The sequence below is a fragment of the Thunnus albacares genome, chromosome 3 (assembly GCF_914725855.1).
Source record: "Thunnus albacares chromosome 3, fThuAlb1.1, whole genome shotgun sequence".
In the NCBI taxonomy this organism is placed as follows: domain Eukaryota; kingdom Metazoa; phylum Chordata; class Actinopteri; order Scombriformes; family Scombridae; genus Thunnus; species Thunnus albacares.
Window position 1 is genome coordinate 21,626,378 of NC_058108.1, and position 10,428 is coordinate 21,636,805.

The window sequence follows — 10,428 nt, forward strand, 5'->3', positions numbered from 1 at the left end:
TAAGTAAAGCTAAAATGCCTCTGAAAGAGAAAGAAAGGAAAAACAAAGTATATACTTGGTCATTTTGCAATGTTTTTATTTTTAATGATTTGTTTATTCAATTTCAGTTACTCAAAAAATGAGCATGTCTTGAATTCTTTAATATGATTTCAGTTTGTTGTCTCATTTTCCTGCTGGAAGAGGAAATGAAGCAGATCAAAGACCTCCCAACAAAAGTCGCAGCAGTGTTGTCAAGATTTGGTTGGGTTGAAAGATGGAGAGGAGTGACAGATACTGGGAAACACAGAAAAGAAAAAATTTACAGGACTTTATCAAAAATACTGATTTCATAGAATATCAGTAGACTTTTTTGTATGTAAGAGAATCTCTTGCAGATACTGACCTCTAAACTCGCTGAGCGTGTGACTCTGTCTTCCTCCTCAGAGACCTTCAAGAGTAAAGAGTTTCACATCATGAATTGTTGCATAAATTCACATTATTTGTTTTTTATCTGAAGTGAAAGTGCTATAAAACATTGAGCACAGAACCTGGTACAACATAGTAGTTTAGAGGTGACTTAAGCACTTACAGGAAAGGCGAAAGTTAAAGTTATGAAGCACAGAACGAGGACCAACAGCTTCATAGTTAAAAACACAAGAATCCTCCCTGAAACAGAAACAGAAAAGATTTTAAAAAATGACTAAATTGTCAGTTCAGTCGCTAAAACTGCAGGCTGCACTTGAGAACTATGAACTACCTCCAATCTTACCTTCAAAGTCAAGAGTGGCGATGATAACAGTGGTCACTAACAGAGTCCAGAGGTGGATTTTGAGGTACTTGTAAGTCCATGTGCACTTTTTAAACAAAAAATTCTGCCTCCAGTCATCCAATCAGCTGTCAAAGGTATTTTGATTTTTCTATTTGTCCTAAAGGTGTGAAATGTGATGAAATGATGTATTTGGGGGGATAATCCTAAAAACCTGTTGTCCACTGTCCATGCAAGACTTAGAACTAATCTCATGGCTGTTGGGAAACAGTGAAGTAGTTTTACTGGACATGATTCATGTACAGTACTCAGCTTTATGTTGTTTGTGAACACGTCTTTAAAATAGTTAGATAGTGCCCACCTTAATCCTTTGTTAGTCCTTTTGACTTTGTCCATATTGTACAAGTGTATTTTGTTTAGTGTTTTATTGTAAAATGTATTGAGACAAATGTTAGTGATTTACCTTAGACAGATTTTCACTTTGACATCTAGAATTTGTAATACCGAATTTATCGAAAATAATGTTTGTATTTTGATATTTACCATGAATAATATAAATGGCAATGTGAAAATGCTCAGCTGACATTCAATTATTAACAAAGATTTTTCCATCCAATTCAATTATTTAAAGGTGCAGTGTGTAGAATTTAGTGGCATCAGCGAGGTTGCAGATTGCAACCAACTAAATATCCCTTCCATCACCCTCCCCTTCCAAGCAGGTAGGAGGACCTAAGGTGGTCGCAAAACTCGCAAAAAACGTGAAAAGCCTTCTCTAGAGCCAGTGTTTGGTTTGTCTGTTCTGGGCTACTGTAGAAACATGGTGATGCAACATGGCAGTCTCTGTGGAAGATGACCCTCTCCCATAGATGTACTATAAAGAGCTGGATCCTGGACTGAAAATGGCGCCTATTCAGTCCAATAAGAATTGCTCGCCTGGTACATACGGCAAAAAGGTTTCTAGCTTCTGGGTTTACTTCTGGGGGTCTGGGGATCAAAAATCCATAATAGAAAGAGTCGTCACTGACCTTGTTTGCAGTCCGAGGTGTCCTGTCAACAGTATTACAGCTGTCTCTTTTACAATGGTGGTCTATGAGGAAAATGCTTTTTGGGATGCAGGGAGATTTTTGACTGCAATACTGCAAGTGGCCACTGGGAAAAATTGACCACAAGTTGGGGTGTCAAATCTAGCTCTTATAGCTCATGACCATCATGATCCATTTAAGTTAACAAAAACACAACAATTCTTATTTTCATGTGATTATACATAAATTAAAACATGGTTATGAATATTTTATACCATTCACGCCAAGTCTGTTCTGCTAGATGCCACTAAATTCTTCACATTGCACCTTTAACTGATGTTATTTTATAGCACTTCATTCATTCTTAAAACATTGCCTATGAACATATTGCAGGTGGCCATTACATTTGTAAATGCAATATAATTGGGAAAACAATTTAGTATTATATAAACACAATTTCTAAGAGAAAGGGTTGGTTCACAGTCTTTTTTAAAGGACTAATCAAAAAATGTTTGTCTCTCAAAAGTGACTTTACTCTGTTTAATGCAGAGTAAATTATACCCTGACACATGTTTTATAATATACAAATAGTCTTTATCACTGATATGGGTGGTTTATAGAGGTTGAGAGAAGAAGGCTTTGTGAAGATATGTTCATAGGACTGCAGGGGAACATTTATCTCCAGACATAGTGGTTTTCAACACTACATAAGCTTTAAATCTAAAACCCCCACAGATAATATCACTCGGTCACTCGAAGCTAAACAAAACAAAAGTATATTTCTTCTACATTAGTTCCTTGTTTTGGATGTAGATATAATGGACTCCTACTTTTCTGTTAGTATCTGATGTACCAAATCATGTGATGGTGGATGTTGAAGACGAACACTACATTTATTTATGCAATTGAATTATTTTATTTCAGATTCAACAACAATTGTACAAATTGTTGAAATTAAAGAAGTTTGCCTGTTTTTCAGCTGGTCACTGGTAACTAGTGTAACCATTTGAGAGGAGACTTCATACACCCAGTAGTGCTGTTTACTATAAAGTACACTTGATTAAAGTTATGAGATTAATAGACTATGTTTATCAGCAACAGTATATTTGTCATATGCACAATGTGGACAATATGCTGAAATGCACATTATATTTCTCACTCTTCTTTGGTTCTAAACAGCATGGATTCAATATGATGATCTTTATTTTAAAGGCCGTCTATAGTCACATTCTTTGGTTGAAAAAAAAATCCTTCCCAGTAAATAACACAAGACATAGAAGTCAATATTTCATTCAAACATAGCTTCAGTAATTATTTATTAAATTTCAGTTGGACAGTTTATATATATTGTAATAGTAAGTTTGCACTGAAGTTAGTCAGTCCGGTGCTTCTCTCATTTTCCGATTCCGGGGATGATTGGTGGAATGACTGGTGGAATGACAGGAGGAATGATAGGTGGGATGACAGGTGGGATGGGAAAAGGGAAAGGAAAAGGAAAAGGAAAAGGCCGCGAGTATGGTAGTGGGATGGGTAAAGGAAACGGCTGAAACTGAGTCTGCATGTTATACTGGTCCATCTGGAAAACAGTTTGAAGAAAAAATGCTGATGACATACTGTACAGAGGTATATTCTGTAATATATGTGAGAATCCTTTGACAGGCCTGTGTGCAGACACTGACCTCTTCACTATCATCTGAGCGTTTGACTCGTTTTTTATCCTTTGAGACCTTAAGAAACAAATGATCTCACATCAAAAACTATGAACAGACCTCAATATTGAGCACTGAACACAACATAACACCACCATAGCAACAAAACATGTGACTCATAGACTGATCTAAGGATTGTTGTTATGGTTGGTTTAAGATACTTACAGGGAGAGAGGAACACAACACTGTGAAGCACAAAATCAAAACCAGCAGTTTCATTGCTCAGATAAGCTTGAGTCCCTTGTAGAGAAAAATGAAAACAATGTATCAGCTGCTAATTCAACCCGTTGTGCAATATTTTTAAAAAATGAACAAACATCTTACCTTGAGTGAAAGAATGCAGATTTTAATAATCCCCACGTTGGATTCCTGATTCTGAATTTTGAAATGATTCCCCACCTGTCCAGTCAAACTTTTTAAAGCCATTTTTATCTCTCAGTCATCCAATCATCTGACTCAGTGGGCTGTGATTTTGTATTTCTATTAATGGTGTTTAATGTGATGAAACCATGTATGTGGTGGCTCACTCTGACCACAGTCCTTACAAGAGTCAGACAGATGCTCAGAGGTGTTGGGAAACCAAAAAGATGTTGAGACTACATGTGAATCATGTGCTCTGTTATTGAAAGATTATACATCTATCCATCTTTATTGTGATGCACACTTTTGTAGTAGAAATGGCACAGAAGTACTTGATTTTAAGACGAAAAAACACACTTAGTCCACATATTTTTCATTTATGAAGTTTATTTAGGATATACAACAGAGAATGAAGTGATTGTGTGGTTAAGACAACATTATTTAAATTTGAAAAGAGAAAAACAGAACAGTTGTGGGTTCTCCGTAAAGCATTACACAAACTGACACAAAGACAGAGTTGATATCAAAAATCCATGTCACTCAATGCTGGTTGTCATTCACCCATTGATCTCTGGTTAAATTTCTGATTTTAACCATTTTTAGGTTTATCCGTTTTTTTTGGCGGTAGTTTTAGGTTTGGCGGTAGTTTTAGGTTTGGCAGTAGTTTTAGGTTTGGCGGTAGTTTTAGGTTTAGCAGTAGTTTTAGCAGGCGCTTGAGTAGCAGGTTTCTGTGGCTGGAGGAGGGTAAGAAGCAGCTGGAGCCACTGTTGTGGAGTCATCTGAGGCACACTGGGTATTATCTGCAAGAAAATCAGAGGCATTCATTGTCAAATATACAGCAGTGAATTTGACAGAAAGAGACCGTCAGGTGTGGAGAAGGCACTCACCTCATTGGAGAAAGAGCCAGAGTTAGAGCCAGAGTTGGAGCGGGCAAGTCGTTTGTGCTCTATGTCCATCTGTGGAGAATCCACAAGTTGCAAGTTTGATGTTGCCTGTTACACTATTATAATGATTGTAATGGTCTCAACATATAAAGACACTGAGTATGAGAATGTTACACTTACAGGATGAGCCAAAGCGAGGCTCAGGAGGCATCCAAGCACAAATATGACCTTCAGCATGGTTTCAGTGATCACACCTGTTGAAAAGAAAATAATAAAGATGAATAAACAACTTGAAAAATATCAACAAAATCACATTTTCTCCAATCACATACATATAAAAAATATCAATATAATTACAGTCAAGTCTTCACAACTTCAGTAGACTATATCATAGGTGGTCAAGGAGGTTGTTGTAGTGTTGTTGTGTGGCAGTGAGCTTCTCTTATATACAGTTACAGGAGCAGATGTCATCTCATTAGCATATGCAGCGTTGTTGGGAAATTGCAATTTAGGAAATCTCCCACCTACGCATTTCACGGTATGCCTAAGGATCACATATAATAACCACACCTGCACCATGTAATATGTGGCATTTATGTAATAGTCCAGATCAAAAATAATGTACTACACTTTACTGTATTTGTCTAAGATTGTAATTTGATTTCAAAAGTTGGAATACATTCAGAAAATTGGATTATCTGGTCTTATGATTACAAATCAGGTAAATTAGTGGCTTAAACAGGTAACAGGCAACACCCAAATAAGCATACATTTCTTCTTGACTCCTCTTGTTTTAGGAAATAACTTGCTCATATCAAGTAACTCTGCTACTCAAGTAATGCACTATCTGTAAAGTACATTCATTTAAAATTTATCTATTGTCTGTCTATCAAGGATCCCTCCTGCGTTGCTCTTCTTGAGGTTTCTTCCTTTTTATCCCTGTTAAAGGAGTTTTTTAGGGAGTTTCTCCTTATTTGAATCGAGAGTCTAAGAATTGAGGATGTTGTATTGCTGTACAGACTGTAAAGCTTCCTGAGGAAAATGTGTGATTTGTGACATTGTGCTATACACATAAAATTGATGTTTTCTATTTCCAATTTCTATCTGATTATCAGTTTTTTTATCATTGCTACCAGTTGTGTCGTTGTCTTCATGTGCTATTGCTAAAAGCAGGGATTAAAGTCAAGACATTAGCAAACAACATGTGAAGTAATTGCTGTTTTGCATGTAATCAAGCGTAACAAAGATGTGGTTTTCTGAGAAATGTGTAGTGTGTCTCAATGTCTGAAGCCTGATATAAGTATCAATGCATGATGGGCCACACACATAGAGTACTTGCACCGTGCAGGTGAGTGCTACAGTAGATGCTATAAACGACATGCTCTATGAAATGTCTGGTCTATTTTAGGGCATAGACTAATTATATTCATTTCAATTTTATAATATTTTCTGTCAGGTTCTTCAGAGACAATGCAGTTCTTGTGTATCACAGCTTTACTTCTGGCAGCAGTAGCTGCTCATGTGAGTGTTTCTTTTGATACTTTTGGTGACCTTAGAATCACTCATAAAGACTTAAAACTTCAGATTTTAAGCTGGTCATTTGTAATTTTCTTTTCTTTTTCTTTTTTTTTCAGCCAGATTCCCAGACGCCATGGCAGGATAAAGAGTTTCCACCTACAGGTGATCCCCAGCTGGACTTTAAGGTAACAGGGAATAAACATAAATAGACACACAGGTCCAGAGCTGCTGCTATTACTCTCAGTATTTTTTGAATTTTTTTTTTAGCCTGGTGATGATGAGCAGGCAACAAATTCCCCAGAAGATGGACATACAGGGTCAGGAGGAGGCAGTCCAGAATGGGTATGTGGTGTTTCAAGTCTTATAAAACTTGGCTAATCATAATGAAATGGTGGTTGGAGATGATCAGTGATCACAATCCTTTTTTTTGTTTGGGACAGTCACATGAGATGCCCACTGGACTTCCAAACTGGCCCTCTAAAGAACCAAGTATGGAACCCATGACCCATGATTGGAGTGACTACCAGACGGGAAGACCTTCTGTGGCATCTAATCGAGGCAAAAGGCAGGTATTTAAAACCAGTTCTTATATGTTTAGTAGTCTCACTTAGGGAATTATTTGAAATTTCAGAGGAGAGGTTTATTTGCGTTCTTTCTAAAAGTTTGTTTTGTCTGTTTCATAACTGCAAACATATTTTTGTTTTTTTACCGGGATTTTATAGGCTGTAACTGTAGGTTTCAAAAAAATGAAGCTTAAGCTTGATGCTCTAACAATTCCTCTTGTCCAAATCCACACCAAAAAATCTACAGGACCACTTGGTAAAGTTGAACTGTTTACTTCAACACAAAAGAACAATTTTCCATCTTCAGAGTTATCAAATTACTGAACCAAACTCAAGCAAGAATCATTAATGAGATAAAAAGGACAGAAGTCAAAAAACTGTATGGCTCCACTCACTGCTTGCCTGACTCCCCCCAAATTACCACACCTTCTCCTCCTGTGAGAGTATCAAAGACAATTAAAGGTGCACAGTTACTAGGAAGCATCAATCTCAGTCACCTGTTCCCAAATATTACAAATTTAATGTAAATGAGATTTTATGCATTTTAAACTATCCACACATATTTTAAGTGCAAGGAATCAAACAATGAACTTGTTACATTACTGTTAATAGGAACTGTAAATACATCAACCTGTAAGTACTGTAAATATTCCTTTCAATTCCTTCTAAATCAATGAACCATGTAAATCACTGCTGTTTGAATTATATGAACTTAAATTATTGCATGCTAATTAATCAAACATTAATAAACTGCATTTAGGCTCCTCCAGTAACTATTTCATGGTGAGCAACAGGCAGGTGTGGTGACTTTGTCAATTAATAATTGCACCATAGCTCCCTAAAACCACATAATGTCTTTTTTATATTTCTGTTTATATAGGCATCAAACAAGCAACAGAATTATAATTCATGAGCCTTAGAGGTGTTGGAGAGATCCAGGCTAGCTGTTTTCCCCTGATTACAACCTTAGTTTTTGTCTGAAAAATGCTAGATGAATTTGCTTGCTGGCTTCCTGATATGAACACAACTGGTGGCTTCTGTGTTGATTTGGTTGGTAATGAAAATGCCATGAATGTGGGATCTCATTGGAGATTGTCTTTGTTTATCTTGACAGAGGCAGATGATAAAATGCCGTTCCAGCTCCTACAAAACAGAAATAAACAAAATGGAAAATGGATGTGTTCGTTAAGTTAACTTTAACTTTAAGCTAGCAGCATCTAGCTGTGTAAATCAACTTTATAAGTGCCACTAAGCTGGAATCTATATATCTAAAGGTGAAGACAGATGTGATATTGGGGGAACAGACACATAGGCAATAAACTGTGAGAAACAAACGGATGGATTTCAATAATAAAAGTACTAGAAATGCATGCATTACTTTACATGTGCTACATGTGCTTACACAGGCTCCTGACTTTGGTGTCACGACTGATGAGCCTGGAGTCCCTCATCTTGGATCCAGCAGGCACTTTGGGAGACCCAGAGGCAAGGGGCCTCTTGCAAAGGTAAGCTCAAAATGAAATTAGTATTGTCATTGTAGCTTTTTCTTTTTTAAATGTTTTTAATGCATTATGTAAAGAACCTTGAATTGCCCTTGTATATTAAATGTCCCATATGAATTTGTCTATACTGAAATGAAAAAGTAAGACAGAAGTGTCGTTAATTGGCTCTCTCTCTCATCAGACTCTTCAGTTTGCTCTTGACTTTGAGACTTTAAATTGGAGGAAAATTTTAAATTCTAAAAAGCCCTTTATACTCATCTCTACTTTTGTTTGTTTGTTTGTTTTCCTTTTCATGGTTATTTTTTTTGTTTGTTTTTTAATATTGTATCTGTATTTTACATTTTTATTTTGTGTTTTGTGGTGAAGCACTATTTGAGATCTCCTGTAGAAATGTGCTTTACAAATAAACTTCACTCACTTATTTAAGCATCTCAGCTAAACCATGGTATTTGCTCTGTCTTATGATAAAATATGATCTACAATTACTTCTTTCTTGTTTCAGGGCAACATGGTGTCTTCCCCAATCTTCAAGGTAGGACTGATGTTGTCTCTTAATATGATTTCATAATATACTTATACAGGACAGGTGGAAAACACTCATGTTTTTATAACTCTTTTTCAGGTTGACAACGTGACAGTTCAGGTAAGACCTGAACTGTTTGTAGTATTTGTTGGTATTTATTAGTTTAGTTAGTATTTATTTGTTTGACATTTGGCATCGACATTTTTTCAACTAAATGTGTGGCTTTTGTTTCTAGAACATCACCAATGCACCACTGAAGGAGGTAAACAAATCACCTAAATCAGTATCTTAATTTATGTTTTATTTTTGTTAAATTTTAAGATTGCTCTCACCCTCTCACCCTCTCATCTTGCAGGGGGAGAACTTATTTCTGCAGCCGAGGGTAGGTAACTGAGGATGCAGTCCGAATACACAGTTACAGTTTTATCATAGGTAAAGAATCACAAGATAATACTAATGATTGACAATCCATCCATAGCACGGTGAAGGAGGACATCACCATCATAAGGTATAAAAACAAGTCATACTATATCTCTACTTGAACAATTATTACAGTAACAAAGATCAGACACTCAGCTGGTTTGATTTTTACTGTTTGTTTCACAGGGAGGAAATCATGGGCCTCCAACACAGGTATACTGACTGAATTTAGTTTGGTTTCATGTTTGATTTAATATTCAAGACAGCTGCATTCAGATTTTTGTTCTTTTGTTTTTCTTCTTTCGGCAATATCTGAAGCTCATCTACAACGCCACAGAGCCGGTAACCTCCTTTCTCACTACAAAATGAAGCTGATGTCTGTGTTAACTGTGTATTATATGATTTGTTGTTTTTTAAATATGTTGTCATAACCACAACCATAATTCTTCTTTTTCCTTTTGAAGAACAAAGTCTCCATTGAGTATGGGGTTTTGAAGCCTGTAAGTACAGACAATTTGTTAGCTTGTTGCACTACATATGTGTCTAATTCCAATTCTTTATGTATTTTTTTAAATTTTATTTTAATTAAAATGTGGAATTCTTGCTTCCAATCCCTCCTCTCATTCAACTTTTACCCAAAGCTTTCTGTTATTATGTGCAGGCATTCAATCACCAGTAAATGTGCCAGTCATAGACGCAGTATGCAATTTTGTAATTTTTGAACTGGAATATAATGAACGTGATTTGGAATGAGCCAAGTGACAAAAAGTCATTTTCAGCACATTAACTGACATTTCATTAACTTGAGATCTGCATTGTGGGATTAATTTGAATATTTTTCTTATATTTAAGACAAATCCTGATAAGCTTTTCAGAGAGGAAGACAATCTAGAAGAAGATTACTGACCATAAAAGGTGAGTGTGTCAATACAGTAATGCTTATTATACCTGAATATCAATTTGCTACTGATGCTTACTGTATTTCTTATTTCACACTTTTCTCAGGGGGAAACAAACAGCTCCAAGTTTGATCCATCTACTTTAGACTGGAAGTCTCTGGAAAATCATTAATGTAATTCTGTATTTTCCCAGAAAACCCAAAGTTCTGTGCAGCACAATAAATTTCTATTAAATAATTCACTTTGGCAAAGTTCTTTATTAGATGTTTTGTTACAGCGAGGA

General features: G+C 36.0%; 1 long non-coding RNA gene across 1 annotated transcript; it reads right to left on the minus strand.

Annotated features, from left to right (window-relative positions):
• Positions 1 to 191: 191 nt before the first annotated feature.
• Positions 192 to 645, minus strand: LOC122976735. The gene is made up of 3 exons (XR_006401029.1): positions 569 to 645; positions 383 to 427; positions 192 to 273 (listed from the first exon to the last, which is right to left on the minus strand). It is a non-coding gene; the product is annotated as an uncharacterized LOC122976735 (long non-coding RNA).
• Positions 646 to 10,428: the final 9,783 nt, after the last annotated feature.